At 44.0% G+C, this 19,096-nt stretch overlaps 1 protein-coding gene across 4 annotated transcripts in view; it reads right to left on the reverse strand.

Moving 5' to 3' along the window:
* Positions 1-19,096, reverse strand: part of LOC121586557 (thyroid hormone receptor beta) — a 151,405-nt gene that overhangs the window by 26,840 nt on the left and 105,469 nt on the right. The window lies entirely within an intron of this gene.

Below are 19,096 nucleotides of genomic sequence, written 5' to 3' on the forward strand. Positions count from 1 at the left end.
GAAAGAAAGAGAGACTGTGACATACTATATGTGAAGATGTAGCCTATGGTCCCATACTGTGTACATACGGTGCATGAGAGAAGACTTGGCTAGAGCAGATAACGATAAGATCATGGCCTGTTGTATAGTATGGTATGAAAGTAGACTAGATGTAAATGTGCTGTGTGTGTGTGTCCATATGTTGGGGGAGTGTTAGAGCAGCACAGTCAGGAAGTGGAGTGCCCACATTCCAGGAAGAATTGTCCTTTTATAATATAAAGCCACATCTAGGAATCAGAGAGCTGCAATTACAACACAGAAAGACACACACACATTCTTAGACAGGTGGTTCAGGTCAACTATATAACATACTGGTGCTCTATTGACTTATTATATTTGAAACATCTGTCTAGCCCAGCCTCTCTCTCCCTCCCTCCCTCCCTCCCTCCAAAAAAGACAGAGTGCTTAGCACTGGGATTGAACATGCGACCCTCAGAGCCGGAGCTCACAGCATATGCCTATCCGCCATCCCTGTCCACAACGTCCTAGCAAACCGCAAGCCTACTTCATGGTAATAGCGCTCACTGTTGCCCCTAGTGGTCCGTTTTGAAGTCATCTCCCAACGTCCTGCTTACCTGGACGGATGTCGAAATTCGCAGTGGCTCTTGAATGACCTGGCTGGTGTGTGTGTGTGTGTCAATGTGTATGTGTCAGTGTCAATGTACAGTGCATTCGGAAAGTATTCAGACCCCTTCCCTTTTTCCATAATTATTTTCCCTCATCAATCTACACACAATACACCATAATGACAGAAATACGTTATTTACATAAGTATTCAGACCCTTTGCTATGAGACTCGAAATTGAGCTCAGGTGCATCCTGTTTCCATTGATCATCCTTCAGATGTTTCTACAACTTGATCGGAGTCCACATGTGGTAAATTCAATTGATTGGACATGATTTGGAAAGGCACACACCTGTCTATATAAGGTCCCACAGTGCACAGTGCATGTCAGAGCAAAAACCAAGCCATGAGGTCGAAGGAATTGTCTGTAGAGCTCCGAGACAGGATTGTGTCGAGGCACAGATCTGGGGAAGGGTACCAAAAAATGTCTGCAGCAATGAAGGTCCCCAAGAACACAGTGGCCTCCATCATTCTTAAATGAAAGAAGTTTGGAACCACCAACACTCTTCCTAGAGCTGGCCGCCCGGCCAAACTGAGCAATCGGGGGAGAAGGGCCTTGGTCAGGGAGGTGACCAAGAACCTGATGGTCACGCTGACAGAGCTCTAGAGTTCCTCTGTGGAGATGGGAGAACCTTCCAGAAGGACAACCATCTCTGCAGCACTCCACCAATCAGGCCTTTATGGTAGAGTGGCCAGATGGAAGCCACTCATCAGTAAAAGGCACATGACAGCCCGCTTGGAGTTTGCCAAAAGGCACATAGAGGACTCCTAGACTATGAGAAACAAAATTCTCTGGTTTGATGAAACCAAGATTGAACTCTGTGGCCTGAATGCCAAGCGTCACATCTAGAGGAAACCTGGCACAATCCCTACGGTGAAGCATGATGGTGGCAGCATCATGCTGTGGGGATGTTTTTCAGCGGCAGGGACTGGGAGACTAGTCAGAATCGAGGGAAAGATGAACGGAGCAAGTACAGAGAGATAATTGATGAAAACCTGTTTCAGAGCGCTCAGGACCTCAGACTGGGAGCGAAGGTTCACCTTTCAGCAGGACAACGACCCTAAACACATAGCCAAGACAACGCAGGAGTGGCTTTGCGACAAGTCTCTGAATGTCCTTGAGTGGCCCAGCCAGAGCCCGGACTTGAATCTCTGGAGAGACCAAGTACTGAGTAAAGGGTCTGAATATCTATGTAAATGTGATATTTCCGTTTTTTATTTTTAATACATTTGCAAAATTTTCAAAAAAAAAGTTTTTGCTTTGTCATTATGGGATATTGTAGATGAATGAGGATTAAAACAAAAAATCAATTTTAGAATAAGGCTGTAACGTAAACAAAATGTGGAAAAAGTCAAGGTGTCTGAATACTTTCCAAATGCACTGTATGTCCATGTCAGTGTGTGTGTGTGTGTGTGTGTGTGTGTGTGTGTGTGTGTGTGTGTTTGCGTGCGTGCGTTTGTGTATAGAGTTGTTGGTGGGTGTGTGTGTCTAGCGTGCGAGAGACTATAATTGAGATATCAGGAAGTGAAACTTGAGATATCAGGAAGTGAACTGTCCAAGATTACAGCCTCCAACTTTCCTGTGCATGGATTTACCATAGTGTGTGTTTGTGTGTTTTGTTTAACTCTTTTTTGGTTACTACATAATTCCGTATGTGTTATTTCATAGTTTTGATGTCTTCACTATTATTCTACAATATAAGAAATAGTAAAAAATTAAGAAAAACCCTTGAATAAGTAGGTGTGTCCAAACTTTTGACTGGTAGTGTAGTTTTAAGGATAACGTTTTATCTATCTACATGCAACTTGGCATCAGGTCAATAATTGTAGCCTTATCAAAGGTAGCTGGGGGGTGCCTGTTGGCTGTAGCGGGGCTTATAGAAAGTTGTCTGTTGTGTGTGCGTATGTGTAAGTGTGTGAGTGGCTGACACAGCAGGCTGATGAACATTCAAAGTAGCAGCGATAAATTAGAGATCAGTCTGGGTTAGATAGATAGATATAGGGCTCTGAGAGGGAGCTGTGGGTGTGTGTGTGTGTGAGAGAGAGAGTTGTCTGCACACACACACACACACACACACACACGGTCCACAGATGGCCTTTTTTAAGGGAAATCACTTGGTTGAGTGCTGTGGTGAATGTCTAAGTATCATTTGGGCACATAGAGTCCACAGTGATACTAATGGCTCTGAACACACACCGCAGGCCTGAATCAGCTGGAGCGAGAGAGAGCGAGAGAGAGCACGCTCTCTACCCCGTTACCCCCACTCTCCTCCCTCTCCCCTGTCACCTATCTGTCCAAGCCATGTGGTTTTGTATCATCCCTTGCTCGCTCTATTTCAATACATGTCTCTCAAATGAGCTGCCTCCAGTGCCTTGCAAAAAAATATTTTTTTTCAATAAATGCGAAAAAATTAATAACAGAAAAGTGGTGCTTGCATATGTATTCACCCCCTTTGCTATGAAGCCCCTAAATAAGATCTGGTGCAACCAATTACCTTCAGAAGTCACATAATTAGTTAAATAAAGTCCACCTGTGTGCAATCTAAGTGTCACATGATCTGTCACATGATCTCAGTATATATACACCTGTTCTGAAAGGCCCCAGAGTCTGCAACACCACTAAGCAAGGGGCACCACTGAGCAAGCGGCACCATGAAGACCAAGGAGCTCTCCAAACAGGTCAGGGACAATTTTGTGGAGAAGTACAGATCAGGGTTGGGTTATAAAACAATATCATAAACTTTGAATATCACACGGAGCACCATTAAATCCATTATTAAAAAATGGAAAGAATATGGCACCACAACAAACCTGCCAAGAGAGGGCCTCCCACCAAAACTCACGGTCCAAGCAAGGAGGGCATTAATCAGAGAGGCAACAAAGAGACCAAAGATAACCCTGAAGGAGCTGCAAAGCTCTACAGCGGAGATTGGAGTATCTGTCCATAGGACCACTTTAAGCCGTACACTCCACAGAGCTGGGCTTTACGGAAGAGTGGACAGAAAAAAAACATTGCTTGAATAAAAAAATAAGCAAACACGTTTGGAGTTCACCAAAAGGCATGTGGGAGACTCCCCAAACATATGGAAGAAGGTACACTGGTCAGATGAGACTAAAATTGAACACCATCCCCACAGTGAAGCATGGTGGTGGCAGCATCATGCTGTGGGGATGTTTTTCATCGGCAGGGACTGGGAAACTGTTCAGAATTGAAGGAATGATGGATGGCGTTAAATACAGGGAAATTCTTGAGGGAAACCTGTTTCAGTCTTCCAGAGATTTGAGACTGGGACGGAGGTTCACCTTCCAGCAGGACAATGACCCTAAGCATACTGCTAAAGCAACACTTGAGTGGTTTAAGGGGAAACATTTAAATGTCTTGGAATGGCCTAGTCAAAGCCCAGACCTCAATCCAATTGAGAATCTGTGGTATGACTTAAAGATTGCTGTACACTAGCAGAACCCATCCAACTTGAAGGAGCTGGAGCAGTTTTGCCTTGAAGAATGGGCAAATATCCCAGTGGCTAGATGTGCCAAGCTTATGGAGACATACCCCCAAGATACTTGCAGCTGTAATTGCTGCAAAAGGTGGCTCTACAAAGTATTGACTTTGGTGGGGGGGAATAGTTATGCACGCTCACATTTTCTGTTTTTTTGTCTTATTTGTTGTTTGTTTTACAAAAAATATATTTTGCATCTTCAAAGTAGTTGGCATCTTGTACAAATCAAATGATACAAACCCCCAAAAAATCCATTTTAATTCCAGGTTGTAAGGCAACAAAATTGTAAAAATGCCAAGGGGGTTGAATACTTTCGCAAGCCACTGTTTTTGTTTGGTTTGAAAGAAGCTGCCTGTTAAATCAATGACCGAGTCAAGTCTTTCAATCATCTGTGATGTGATGGTTAAAATACTTGATAACTGTTACAGACCTATATCCATCCTGCAATGCCTTTCGAAAGTATTTGAAAGCCAAGTTAAGAAACAGATCACCAACCATTTTGAATCCCACCGTACCTTCTCTGCTATGCAATCTGGTTTCCGAGCTGGTCATGGGTGCACCTCAGCCACGCTCAAAGTCCTAAACGATATTATAACCGCGATCGATAAAAGACAGTACTGTGCAGCCGTCTTCATGGACCTGGCCAAGGCTTTCGACTCTGTCAATCACTGCATTCTTATTGGCAGACTAAATAGCCTTGGTTTCTCAAATGACTGCCTCGCCTGGTTCACCAACTACTCCTCAGATAGTGTTCAATGTGTCAAATCAGAGGGCTTGTTGTCTGGACCTCTGGCAGTCTCTATGGGGGTGCCACAGGGTTCAATTCTCGGGCCGACTCTATTCTCTGTGTATATCAATGATGTCGCTCTTGCTGCTGGTGACTCTCAGATCAACCTCTACGCAGACGACACCATTTTGTATACATCTGGCCCTTCATTGGACACTGTGTTAACAAACCTCCAAACGAGCTTCAATGCCATACAGCACTCCTTCCGTAGCCTCCAACTGCTGTTAAACGATAGTAAAATTATATGCATGCTCTTCAATCGAACGCTGCTTGCACCCGCCCGCCCGACTAGAATCACTACTCTCGGCGGGTCTGACATAGAATATGTGGACAACTACAAATACCTAGGTGTCTGGATAGACCGTAAACTCTACTTCCAGACTCACATTAAGCATCCCCAATCCAAAGTTTAATTTAGAATCGGCTTCCTATTTCGCACAAAGCCTCCTTCACTCATGCTGCCAAACATGCCCTCGTAAAACTGACCATCCTACCAATCCTTGACTTCGGCGATGTCATTTACAAAATAGCCTCCAACACTCTACTCAGCAAATTGGATGTAGTCTATCACAGTGCCATCCCTTTTGTCACCAAAGCCCCATATCCTACCCACCATTGTGACCTGTACGCTCTCGTTGGCTGGCCCTCACTACATATTTGTCGTCAAACCCACTGGCTCCAGGTCATCTATAAATCACGGCTAGGCAAATCCCTGCCTTATCTTAGCTCATTGGTCACCATAGCAACACCCACCCATAGTATGCGCTCCAGCAGGTATATCTCACTGGTCATCCCCAAAGCCAACACCTCCTTTGGCCGCCATTCCTTCCAGTTCTCTGCTGCCAATGACTGGAACGAACTGCAAAAATCTCTGAAGCTGGAGACTCTTATCTCCCTCACTAACTTTAAGCATCAGTTGTCAGAGCAGCTTACCGATCACTGCACCTGTACACAGCCCATCTGTAATTAGCCCACCCAACTACCTCATCCCCATATTGTTATTTATTTTGCTCATTTGCACCCCAGTATCTCTATTTGCACATCATCTTCTGCACATCTATCATTCCAGTGTTAATACTAAATTGTAATTATTTTGCACTATGGCCTATTTATTGCCTTACCTCCATAACTTTCTACATTTGCACACACTGTATATAGATTTTCTGTGGTATTTTTGACTTTATGTTTTGTTTTACCCCATATGTAACTCTGTGTTGTTGTTTTTATTGCACTGCTTTGCTTTATCTTGGCCAGGTCGCAGTTGTAAATGAGAACTTGTTCTCAACTGGCTTACCTGGTTAAATAAAGGTGAAATTAAATTAAATTTAAAAAAAATAAGTGCCTTTCATGTCTCAGTCAATGGATGCTTTCATACAAGTACAAGAGAAAACACATCAGGGTGATGTCTATTTAGCAATAGACTTTCTCAATGGGCCTTTCTTTCTTTCAATGATAGAAGGTCCCTCTGGTTGAGACACAACTGACGCAACTCATGCTCAAGCTCCAAGATAAACCAGTAACATTTCATATTTCAGTTTCTGCATCCCAAATAACACCCTATTTATTTTCTTTAGAGTGCACTACTTTTGACCAGGGCCTACTATAGTATACAGTGGGGAAAAAAAGTATTTAGTCAGCCACCAATTGTGCAAGTTCTCCCACTTAAAAAGTTGAGAGAGGCCTGTAATTTTCATCATAGGTACACGTCAACTATGACAGACAAATTGAGGAAAAAAAATACAGAAAATCACATTGTAGGATTTTTAATGAATTTATTTGCAAATTATGGTGGAAAATAAGTATTTGGTCACCTACAAACAAGCAAGATTTCTGGCTCTCACAGACCTGTAACTTCTTCTTTAAGAGGCTCCTCTGTCCTCCACTCGTTACCTGTATTAATGGCACCTGTTTGAACTTGTTATCAGTATAAAAGACACCTGTCCACAACCTCAAACAGTCACACTCCAAACTCCACTATGGCCAAGACCAAAGAGCTGTCAAAGGACACCAGAAACAAAATTGTAGACCTGCACCAGGCTGGGAAGACTGAATCTGCAATAGGTAAGCAGCTTGGTTTGAAGAAATCAACTGTGGGAGCAATTATTAGGAAATGGAAGACATACAAGACCACTGATAATCTCCCTCGATCTGGGGCTCCACGCAAGATCTCACCCCGTGGGGTCAAAATGATCACAAGAACGGTGAGCAAAAATCCCAGAACCACACGGGGGGACCTAGTGAATGACCTGCAGAGAGCTGGGACCAAAGTAACAAAGCCTACCATCAGTAACACACTACGCCGCCAGGGACTCAAATCCTGCAGTGCCAGACGTGTCCCCCTGCTTAAGCCAGTACATGTCCAGGCCCATCTGAAGTTTGCTAGAGTGCATTTGGATGATCCAGAAGAGGATTGGGAGAATGTCATATGGTCAGATGAAACCAAAATATAACTTTTTGGTAAAAACTAAACTCGTCGTGTTTGGAGGACAAAGAATGCTGAGTTGCATCCAAAGAACACCATACCTACTGTGAAGCATGGGGGTGGAAACATCATGCTTTGGGGCTGTTTTTCTGCAAAGGGACCAGGACGACTGATCCGTGTAAAGGAAAGAATGAATGGGGCTATGTATCGTGAGATTTTGAGTGAAAACCTCCTTCCATCAGCAAGGGCATTGAAGATGAAATGTGGCTGGGTCTTTCAGCATGACAATGATCCCAAACACACCGCCCGAGCAACGAAGGAGTGGCTTCGTAAGAAGCATTTCAAGGTCCTGGAGTGGCCTAGCCAGTCTCCAGATCTCAACCCCATAGAAAATCTTTGGAGGGGAGTTGAAAGTCCGTGTTGCCCAGCGACAGCCCCAAAACATCACTGCTCTAGAGGAGATCTGCATGGAGGAATGGGCCAAAATACCAGCAACAGTGTGTGAAAACCTTGTGAAGACTTACAGAAAACGTTTGACCTGTGTCATTGCCAACAAAGGGTATATAACAAAGTATTGAGAAACTTTTGTTATTGACCAAATACTTATTTTCCACCATCATTTGCAAATAAATTCATTAAAAATCCTACAATGTGATTTTCTGGATTCTTTTTTCTCATTTCGTCTGTCATAGTTGACGTGTACCTATGATGAAAATTACAGGCCTCTCTCATCTTTTTGAGTGGCTGACTAAATACTTTTTTCCCCCACTGTATAGGGAATATGGTGCCATTTCTGACATACCCAGTGGCTGGGATGACCGGGCCACCTAACATGGTGGAATACAACATACAGTTTAGTAATAGTCATTGCATACATAACACAGAGTAAAGCAGTGCTGTAGTATGTTCATGTAGTTACCAGAACTAAAATGTTCACATTAGCCTGGGAAGGATATAGGGATACGGTCTAGGATCAGTTTTGCCTTTAAGATTATAATGAATAAGGTTACATGTGACAGGGGCACTAATCATAGATCATCAGTCCTACTCTGAGATGCTTTATGAATACAGGGCTATATAATAAATGTGAGAGGTTTAAATTTAAATGTAATTAAAATTAAATTTTAAATTAGGTAAATACACTTGGTCCTGACTTAACATCGCAGCAGGGAGCAAGGAAACAAAGAAGGACAAAGCTGTGTTCTACACACTGTGATGTTGTCCAGCTCCATCTTAAACACTGACCCACCACAGAGAGGAGCAGAGAAGAGACAGAGATTACTAATCTGACATTTGGTTACATAATCCTCATACAGAGAGTGAGAGAGAGCGAGAGCGAGAGAGAGAGACAGAGAGAGAGAAGAGTGGAGGAATCAAATACAAACGGGCCTCCTGGGTTAGCGCTGCAGAGAGCACCAGTACACACACACCAAACACACTTAGCACACACACACACACATACACTCACACACACTTATCTGTGTCATGGCTTTGGGCTGTGTGTGGAGGCAGCGCATACCACATGTAATCATGTCTTTAGCTTGTAGATACACAGAATCATTGGAATGCCAGATTTTCTTGAAAAACCCAGAGGGCCAAATAGAGGAAGAAAACAAAGAATGTGGAGTGAGTCTTGATGATGGGGCAAGACAAAGCGTTGGCTGGCAGCCGTTTGTGTGTGTGAGTGTGTGAGTGTGTTCACATGCCCTGACACCTTGCATGCCTGCCTGTCTTATGCAAATTAAGACAGAGAGTGTCTCTCAATAGCCTACTGTGGCTTCATCTCCTCATCTCATTCCCTTCATCTACACTGGTCTGAAAACAGGATAGGTGAAATCACTATGGTAGATGTCTACCGAGTATTTGCTTTCTTTATTCCAGCTCTTTCACATCAGTGCAGCTGAAGGAAAGAAGATGAGGAGACTAGGAGAGGAGGTCATGTAAGTCTTTTTTTTTTCCAAAGGTTTTTTAATTTGGCATTTTTTATGATTATACAGATAACATACAGAACAGGTAGAGGACAGAACACACACGGATCCCCTATCAAATTAAACCCACCCCAACCCACCCATGCTCTAACAGAGCACCACCGCAAAACCAGACTTAAAGCAGGCATGATATACAATGAGTAATATAATCAAATAGTAAAAACAATACAAAGATATTATAAAAGAAAAAGTAAAAAAAATAGTACAAAATAATGACACAAATTCTAATTTGGGTTGGTTTATGGAGTTGTGAAATTAGCTGGGTCCATGTCTTCTACAAAGGACAGGAAATGTTGCCAGACATTACAAAATGTAATTGCAGATCCCCTAACGGAGTCGTGTTTTTTCTGTAGCTTGAGATGTTGCATAACTTCCTTTATCCAATGGTTAAAAGTAGGAGGAAACCGATCCTTCCACTTAAATAGTATAAAACGTCTAGCTAGAAGAGTAGTAAATGCCAGCATGTTGCCCATAGAGCTGTTTAGAGGTGCCTCCTGTGGTGCCACTCCGATAATGGAATAAAGGCAGAAGGTTCTATAGGTCTCTCCAGTATCTTAGAAAACGTCAAACAAATTGATATCCAGAAATCTGTCAATTTCGGGCATGTCCAAAACATGTGTAATAAATTAGCAGGCGCCTGCTTACATCGGTCACAAGTGGGATGTATTTCTGGTCTAATCTTGCTAATATATAATAGCATGTCATCCGCATAGAGTGAAACTTAATGCTCTAAGCCCCCTCTTCGAATTCCTTTGATAGTGGCGTTATTACGTATTGCTATGGCTAAAGGCTCAATTGCGATGGCAGACAGCTGAGGGGATAGAGGACAACCCTGTCTTGTCCCACGTTGAAGTTGGAAATAGGATGAAAGGTTATTATTTGTGCGCTCTGCAGCCATAGGGGAGGAGTAAAGGACATTGATCCAGGACATAAAATTGGGACTGAATCCAAATTGTTTGAGAGTATAAAATAGATAATCCCACTCCACCCGATCAAATGCCTTCTCAGCATCAAGTGATAACAATATCTCTGGAGTGTCAGATGAAGAGGGATTATAAAGTATATTATAAAGACGTCTGATGTTGAAAAATAATGACACTTTTTAATGAAACCAGTTTGATCTGTAGAGATAATGGAGGGATGGACTGACTCAAAATGGCAGGGAATCATCTTTGCATCGCAATTCAGTAAAGAAATTGGCCTATATTAACCACACTCAATCGTTTTTTTGATCCTTTTTCAGAATAAGTTAAATACATGCTTGTCTCATTGTTGAGGGTAAAGAGTTTGAGGAGAATGATTCCTCAAATAAGGAAAGCAAGAGAGGAGAGAGTTGATCTGATAATTTTTTAAAGAATTTGCTTGGAAATCCGTCGGGTCCAGGGGATTTACCACACTGCATAGATTTAATTGCCACACAATCTCTTCTACAGAGAACTGTTCTTCTAATTCAACAGCTATCTTAGGTTCAACTGTAGGAATATCTAAGTTCTCAAAGAAGGTGTCTGTTAAAGTAGCATTACCAGCAGATTCCGAAGTGTATAATTGTGAGTAAAAGTTATGAAAGCATGAATTGACCTCTAAATGATCAATACAGTTGTTACCCAGCACGACAGTTATCTCAGGTAGGGTTTGATTTCTAATTCTCTGACGCAGCTGATGTGCTAGCTTTTTCCCTGAGTTCATAATTTTTGTATCGAGATTTATTCATTCGATTTTCAGCTTGTCGAGTTGAAAGAAGATCAAACTCTGTCTGAAGTGTCAAACGTTGTTTTAGTAAATCTGCGGATGAAGAGTGTGAATATGCCATATCCAAATCCAAGATTTTATTTGTAAATTCCCCTAGGCGTTGAATATTGCACTTCCTTAATCTTGTGCTGTACTAAATAATTTGGCCCCTTAGATAAGCCTTCATTGATTCCCATGGAAGACGCTATGTCTGGCACAAACCCAACACCTCTCATCACCCCGAGAACACCATCCCCACGGTGAAGCATGGTGGTGGCAGCATCATGCTGTGGGGATGTTTTTCAGGAGCAGGGACTGGGAAACGGGTCAGAATTTAAGGAATGATGGATGGCACTAAATACAGGGAAATTCTTGAGGGAAACCTGTTTCAGTCTTCCAGAGATTTGAGACTGGGACGGAGGTTCACCTTCCAGCAGGACAATGACCCTAAGCATACTGCTAAAGCAACACTTGAGTGGTTTAAGGGGAAACATTTAAATGTCTTGGAATGGCCTAGTCAAAGACAAGACCTCAATCCAATTGAGAATCTGTTGTATGACTTAAAGATTGCTGTACACTAGCGGAACCCATCCAACTTGAAGGAGCTGATGCAGTTTTGCATTGAAGAAAAAATCCCAGTGGCTAGATGTGCCAAGCTTATAGAGACATACCCCAAGAGACTTGCAGCTGTAATTGCTGCAAAAGGTGGCTCTAGTATTGACTTTGGGAGGGGGGGGGGGGGTGAATAGTTTTCAGTTTTTTTGTCTTATTTCTTGTTTGTTTCACAATAAAAAATATTTTGCATCTTCAAAGTGGTAGGCATGTTGTGTAAATCAAATGATACAAACCCCCAAAAAATTCATTTTAATTCCAGGTTGTAAGGCAACAAAATAGGAAAAATGCCAAGGGGGGTGAATACTTTCGCAAGCCACTGTAGTTTCACAGTAAGAGGAGAATGATCCGAAATGACTATAGCTTGGTAATCACACTCCGTGATAAGTGGCAGAAATCTATTGTCTAGGATAAAGGAGTCTATACGTGAGAAGGTCTTATGAACTGGCGAGAAAAAATAACTCCCTAGCTGAATAAACTAAGTTAGTCTATTCCTAGAAAACATTGAACCGCTGTAGTTTACAACAATTATAGTTTCTGAGGTGGAAGTTGGGAGAATTATATTTGGGTGTTTCAGTGAAACGTAAGTGAGGGATGCCCAGCTCTCTCGCTTTCCCAGATGTTTAGATCATTTCATTCCGATCTCCTTTGCATTATTGTAGCCATTTTCTGTAGCCTGTCAACTATGCCTCTGTCTATCCCCGTTCTCTCCTCTCCGCACAGGCTATACAAACGCCTCACACTGCGTTGCTGCTGCCTCTCTAACCTGGTGGTCCCTGCACGCACCACCCACGTGGAGTTCCAGGTCTCCGGCAGCCTCTGGAACTGCCGTTCTGCGGCCAACAAGGCAGAGTTAATCTCAGCCTATGCTACCCTCCAGTCCCTCGACTTCTTGGCGCTGACGGAAACATGGATTACCACTGAAAATACTGCTACTCCTACTGCTCTCTCCTCGTCTGACCATGTGTTCTCGCATACCCCGAGAGCATCTGGTCAGCGGGGTGGTGGCACAGGAATCCTCATCTCTCCCAAGTGGACATTCTCTCTTTTTCCCCTGACCCATCTGTCTATCTCCTCATTTGAATTCCATGCTGTCACAGTCACTAGCCAATTCAAGCTTAACATCCTTGCCTGTTTCACCAACTACTTCTCAGATAGAGTTCAGTGTGTCAAATCGGAGGGCCTGTTGTCTGGACCTATGGCAGTCTCTATGGGGGTGCCACAGGGTTCAATTCTTGGGCCGACACTTTTCTCCGTGTATATCAATGATGTCGCTCTTGCTGCTGGTGACTCTCAGATCCACCTCTACGCAGACGACACCATTTTGTATACATCTGGCCCTTCATTGGACACTGTGTTAACAAACCTCCAAACGAGCTTCAATGCCATACAACAATCCTTCAGTAGCCTCCAACTGCTCTTAAACACTAGTAAAACTAAATGCATGCTTTTCAATCGAACGCTGCTGGCACCCGCCCACCCGACTAGAATCACCACTCTCGACGGGTCTGACCTAGAGTATGTGGACAACTACAAATACCTAGGTGTCTGGTTAGACTGTAAACTCAACTTCCAGACTCACATAAAGAATCTCCAATCCAAAGTTAAATCTAGAATCGGCTTCCTATTTCGCAACAAAGCCTCCTTCACTCATGCTGCCAAACATGCCCTCGTAAAACTGACTATCCTACCGATCCTTGACTTCGGCGATGTCATTTACAAAATAGCCTCCAACACTCTACTCAGCAAATTGGATGTAGTCTATCACAGTGCCATCCGTTTTGTCTCCAAAGCCCCATACACTACCCACCACTGTGACCTGTACGCTCTTGTTGGCTGGTCCTCACTACATGTTCGTCAGTCAAACCCACTGGCTCCAGGCCATCTATAAATCACTGCTAGGCAAATCCCCACCTTATCTTAGCTCATTGGTCACCATAGCAGCACCCACCCGTAGTCTGCGCTCCAGCAGGTATATCTCACTGGTCATTCCCAAAGCCAACACCTCCTTTGGCCGCCATTCCTTCCAGTTCTCTGCTGCCAATGACTGGAACGGATTGCAAAAATCTCTGAAGCTGGAGACTCTTATCTCCCTCAATAACTTTAAGCATCAGTTGTCAGAGCACCTTACCGATCACTGCACCTGTACACAGCCCATCTGAAATTAGCCCACCCAACTACCTCATCCCTATATTGTTATTTATTTTTGCTCTTTTGCACCCCAGTATCTCTATTTGCACATAATCTCTTGCACATCTAGCATTCCAGTGTTAATACTATTGTAATTATTCTGCACTATAGCCTATTTATTGCCTTACCTCCATAACTTGCTACATTTGCACACACTGTATATATATTTTCTGTTGTATTTTTGACTTTATGTTTTTTACCCCATATGTAACTCTGTGTTGTTTTTATTGCACTGCTTTGCTTTATCTTGGCCAGGTCGCAGTTGTAAATGAGAACCTGTTCTCAACTGGCTTACCTGGTTAAATAAAGGTTAAATAAAAAATAAAAAATGTATCGCCCTCCAGGTTTCCTTGGAGAGTTCATCAATGAGCTTGACGCCTTGATAAGTTCCTTTCCTGAGGATGGCTCACCCCTCACAGTTCTGGGTGACTTCAACCTCCCTACGTCTACCTTTGACTCATTTCTCTCTGCCTCCTTCTTTCCACTCCTCTCCTCATCTTTACTAGATGCTGTTCTTCTACTAATCTCACTGCAACTCCCCTCCATGTCTCCGACCACTACCTTGTATCATTTTCTCTCTCGCTCTCCTCCAACACTACTCACTCTGCCCCTACTCAGATGGTAATGCGCCGTCGCAACCTTCGCTCTCTCTGTCCCGCTACTCTCTCCTCTTCCATCCTATCATCTCTTCCCTCTGCTCAATCCTTCTCCCTCCAATCTCCTGATTCTGCCTCCTCACCCCTCCTCTCCTCCCTTTCTGCATCGTTTTACTCTCTATGTCCCCTATCCTCCCGGCCGGCTCGGTCTCCCCTCCTGCTCTGTGGCTTGACGAGCTCACAGAACAGGACTCCGGGCAGAACTAGACTCCCTGCGGACCTGGCATCTTTTCACTCCCTCCTCTCTACATTTTCTTCATCTGTTTCTGCTGCTAAAGCCACTTTCTACCACTAAATTCCAAGCATCTGCCTCTAACCCTAGGAAGCTCTTTGCCACCTTCTCCTCCCTGCTGAATCCTCCTCCCCCTCCCCCCCTCCTCCCTCTCTGTGGATGATTTTGAAAAGAAGGTTGACGACATCCGATCCTCGTTTGTTAAGTCAAATGACACTGCTGGTCCTGCTCACACTGCCCAACCCTATGCTTTGATTTCTTTCTCCCCTCTCTCTCCAGATGAAATCTTGCGACTTGTGATGGCCGGCCGCCCAACAACCTGCCCGCTTGACCCTATCCCCTCCTCTCTTCTCCAGACCATCTCCGGTGACCTTCTCCCTTACCTCACCTCGCTCATCAACTCATCCTTGACCGCTGGCTATGTCCCTTCCGTCTTCAAGAGAGCGAGAGTTGCACCCCTTCTCAAAAAACCAACACTCGATACCTCTGATGTCAACAACTACAGACCAGTATCCCTTCTTTCTTTTCTCTCCAAAACTCTTGAGCGTGCCGTCTTTAGCCAACTCTCTTGCTATCTCTCTCAGAATGACCTTCTTGATCCAAACCAGTCAGGTTTCTTCAACTGAGACTACTCTTTTCTGTGTCACGGAGGCTCTCCGCACTGCTAAAGCTAACTCTCTCTCCTCTGCTCTTGTCCTTCTAGACCTGTCTGCTGCCTTTGATACTGTGAACCATCAGATCCTCCTCTCCACCCTCTCCGAGTTGGGCATCTCCGGCGCGGCTCACTCTTGGATTGCGGCCTACCTGACCGGTCGCTCCTACCAAGTGGCTTGGCGAGAATCTGTCTCCGCACCATGTGCTCTCACCACTGCTCCTATTCTCGCTATACACCAAGTCACTTGGCTCTGTCATATCCTCACATGGCCTCTCCTATCATTGCTACGCAGACGACACACAACTAATCTTCTCCTTTCCCCCTTCTGATAACCAGGTGGCGAATCGCATCTCTGCATGTCTGGCAGACATATCAGTGTGGATGACGGATCACCACCTCAAGCTGAACCTCGGCAAGACGGAGCTGCTCTTCCTCCTGGGGAAGGACTGCCCGTTCCATGATCTCGCCATCACGGTTGACAACTCCGTTGTGTCCTCCTCCCAGAGTGCAAAGAGCCTTGGCGTGACCCTGGACAACACCCTGTCGTTCTCCGCTAACATCAAGGCGGTGACCCGATCCTGTAGGTTCATGCTCTACAACATTCGGAGAGTACGACCCTGCCTTACACAGGAAGCGGCACAGGTCCTAATCCAGGCACTTGTCATCTCCCGTCTGGATTACTGCAACTCGCTGTTGGCAGGGCTCCCTGCCTGTGCCATTAAACCCCTACAACTCATCCAGAATGCCGCAGCCCGTCTGGTGTTCAACCTTCCCAAGTTCTCTCACGTCACCCCGCTCCTCCGCACACTACACTGGCTTCCAGTTGAAGCTCGCATCTGCTACAAGACCATGGTGCTTGCCTACGGAACTGTGAGGGGAACGGCACCTCCGTACCTTCAGGCTCTGATCAGTCCCTACACCCAAACGAGGGCATTGCGTTCATCCTCTGGCCTGCTGGCCCCCCTACCTCTGCGGAAGCACAGTTCCCGCTCAGCCCAGTCAAAACTGTTCGCTGCTCTGGCACCCCAATAGTGGAACAAGCTCCCTCACGACGCCAGGACAGCGGAGTCACTCACCACCTTCCGGAGACACTTGAAACCCCACCTCTTTAAGGAATACATGGGATAGGATAAAGTAATCCTTCTACCCCCCCCTTAAAAACATATTGTAAAGTGGTTATTCCACTTCTATAAGGTGAATGCACCAATTTGTAAGTCGCTCTGGATAAGAGCGTCTGCTAAATGACGTAAATGTAAATGTAGCTCTGGGATTATGGAAACGCCACGCATCAGATATGCCATATGTCTTAAGAAATAGCTGAATTGAGGATACTGTCTTTGATGAAGATGATACCTTAGGAGATCTACGATCCAGATTGGGTTACATTACACAATTCATATCACCACCTAGTATTAGGTGGTGTGTGTCCATAATTGGTAATCGAGAAAATAAATTTGTGAAGAATTATCTGTTATCCCAATTTGGTGCATAAATGTTAGCCAAGATAAAAGGTGTATTATACAGTCTTCCTACTACAATAATGAAACGGCCTGCTGAGTCTGCCTCTACACTTGACATTGCGAACTGTATGTTTTTACTAATTAAAATGGCTGCTCCTCTAGTTTTAGAATGAACATTAGAATTATATGATTGACCGATCCACCCTCCTTTTAAATGAGAGTGGTCGAAAGTGCGGAGATGTGTCCCCTGAAGAAAGGCGATATCTACTTTAAGGTGATTTAAATGAGAAATAACTATTTTACGTTTCACTGGGTGATTTAAAGATTTAACATTCCAGCTAGCAAAAATGACAGAGCAACCAGCTGTCCCTCTCATGATATTAGGCCTAGCCATATAAAGTCAGGTGGGAAAAGGATAGATGCCAGATTACAATAACAACTGATCCATTAAACATTTTTCAAAAAATAGCAAATAAAAACCCCAAAAGTTGAAGAAGAATAAAAAAACTAACAATCAACACTCTGAAGTCTGGTATGAAAAAGAAAACCCACCCTGGTCACCTAATAGAACAAGGTAACCACTAATCCCCACGCAAAGATATCCACACATAATGTGCTTGTAGTGGGGAACACTAAACCTATCGAGTAGAGAGCCCTGCTGAAAGATATCCACACATAATGTGCTTGTAGTGGGGAACACTAAACCTATCGAGTAGAGAGCCCTGCTGAAATAGTGAAGGATTGAAAACAAGTTGCGCATAATAAATAAATAATAAATACTTATTTACAACCCAAAACTAGGCTGTTTTAAAAGAAAGTATAAAACATTTTATAAATCACATCTTACAGCAATACCGCTAAGTTAGCAGCAACGTCTTTTAAATAAATGACATAACCTAATAATCGAACTGTGCTTTATCTACCCTGGATACGGGTACCATCGATAAATAGAAATGAGCAGCTTCATGGTAATAAAATAAAACGTTAAAACAAAAGGAGAATTGACTCACCATAACTAAGGCACTAACATTACCTAATAATAACAATATCAACTGATACCACTGGCAACGCTATACAGTATCTACAAAAGAGAGACTGAGTCTACAGTGGTAGACACATTCGTCCATTACCCTAATCGCCAAATAGGCGAACATTCAGCCATTTGCTTAATCTGACCTCGGTAGAATGTTCTCCTTTACGAAGGCTATCGCCTTATGGGGGTCTTGGAACTCTTTCTCGGTGCCGTTGTATGTTATACAGAGCCGGGCAGGAAAAGCAACATAGCTTCAGCTTGTAAATCAGCTAGAAAGATGTGTCGGCATCGAGTAATTGTCTCTGGCCCCCTCCCAGTTAGGGGAAGTGACGAGCTCTACAGCAGAGTCTCAGCACTTAATCGCTGGTTGAAAACTGTTTTCTGCCCCTCCCAAAAGATAACATTTGTGGATAATTGGCCCTCTTTCTGGGACTCACCCACAAACAGGACCAAGCCTGACCTGCTGAGGAGTGACGGACTCCATCCTAGCTGGAGGGGTGCTCTCCTCTTATCTACCAACATAGATAGGGCTCTAACTCCTCTAGCCCCACAGTGAAATAGGGTGCAGGCCAGGCAGCAGGCTGTTAGCCAACCTGCCAGCTTAGTGGAGTCTGCCAATAGCACAGTCAGTGTAGTCAGCTCAGCCATACCCATTGAGACTGTGTCTGTGCCTCGACCTAGGTTGGGCAAAACTAAACATGGCGGTGTTCACCCTAGCAATCTTATTAGGATAAAGACCTCCTCCATTCCTGCCATTATTGAAAGAGATCGTGATACCTCACATCTCAAAATAGGGTTACTTAATGTTAGATCCCTCACTTCAAAGGCAGTCATAGTCAATGAACTAATCACTGATCATAATCTCGATGTGATTGGCCTGACTGAAACATGGCTTAAGCCTGATGAATTTGCTGTGTTAAATGAGGCCTCACCTCCTGGTTACACTAGTGACCATATTCCCCGTGCATCCCGCAAAGGCGGAGGTGTTGCTAACATTTACGATAGCAAATTTCAATTTACAAAAAAAAAATGGCGTTTTCATCTTTTGAGCTTCTAGTCATGAAATCTATGCAGCCTACTCAATCACTTTTTATAGCTACTGTTTACAGGCCTCCTGGGCCATATACAGCGTTCCTCTCTGAGTTTCCTGAATTCCTATCAGACCTTGT

The sequence above is a fragment of the Coregonus clupeaformis genome, chromosome 17, assembly GCF_020615455.1.
Source record: "Coregonus clupeaformis isolate EN_2021a chromosome 17, ASM2061545v1, whole genome shotgun sequence".
Lineage (NCBI taxonomy): Eukaryota > Metazoa > Chordata > Actinopteri > Salmoniformes > Salmonidae > Coregonus > Coregonus clupeaformis.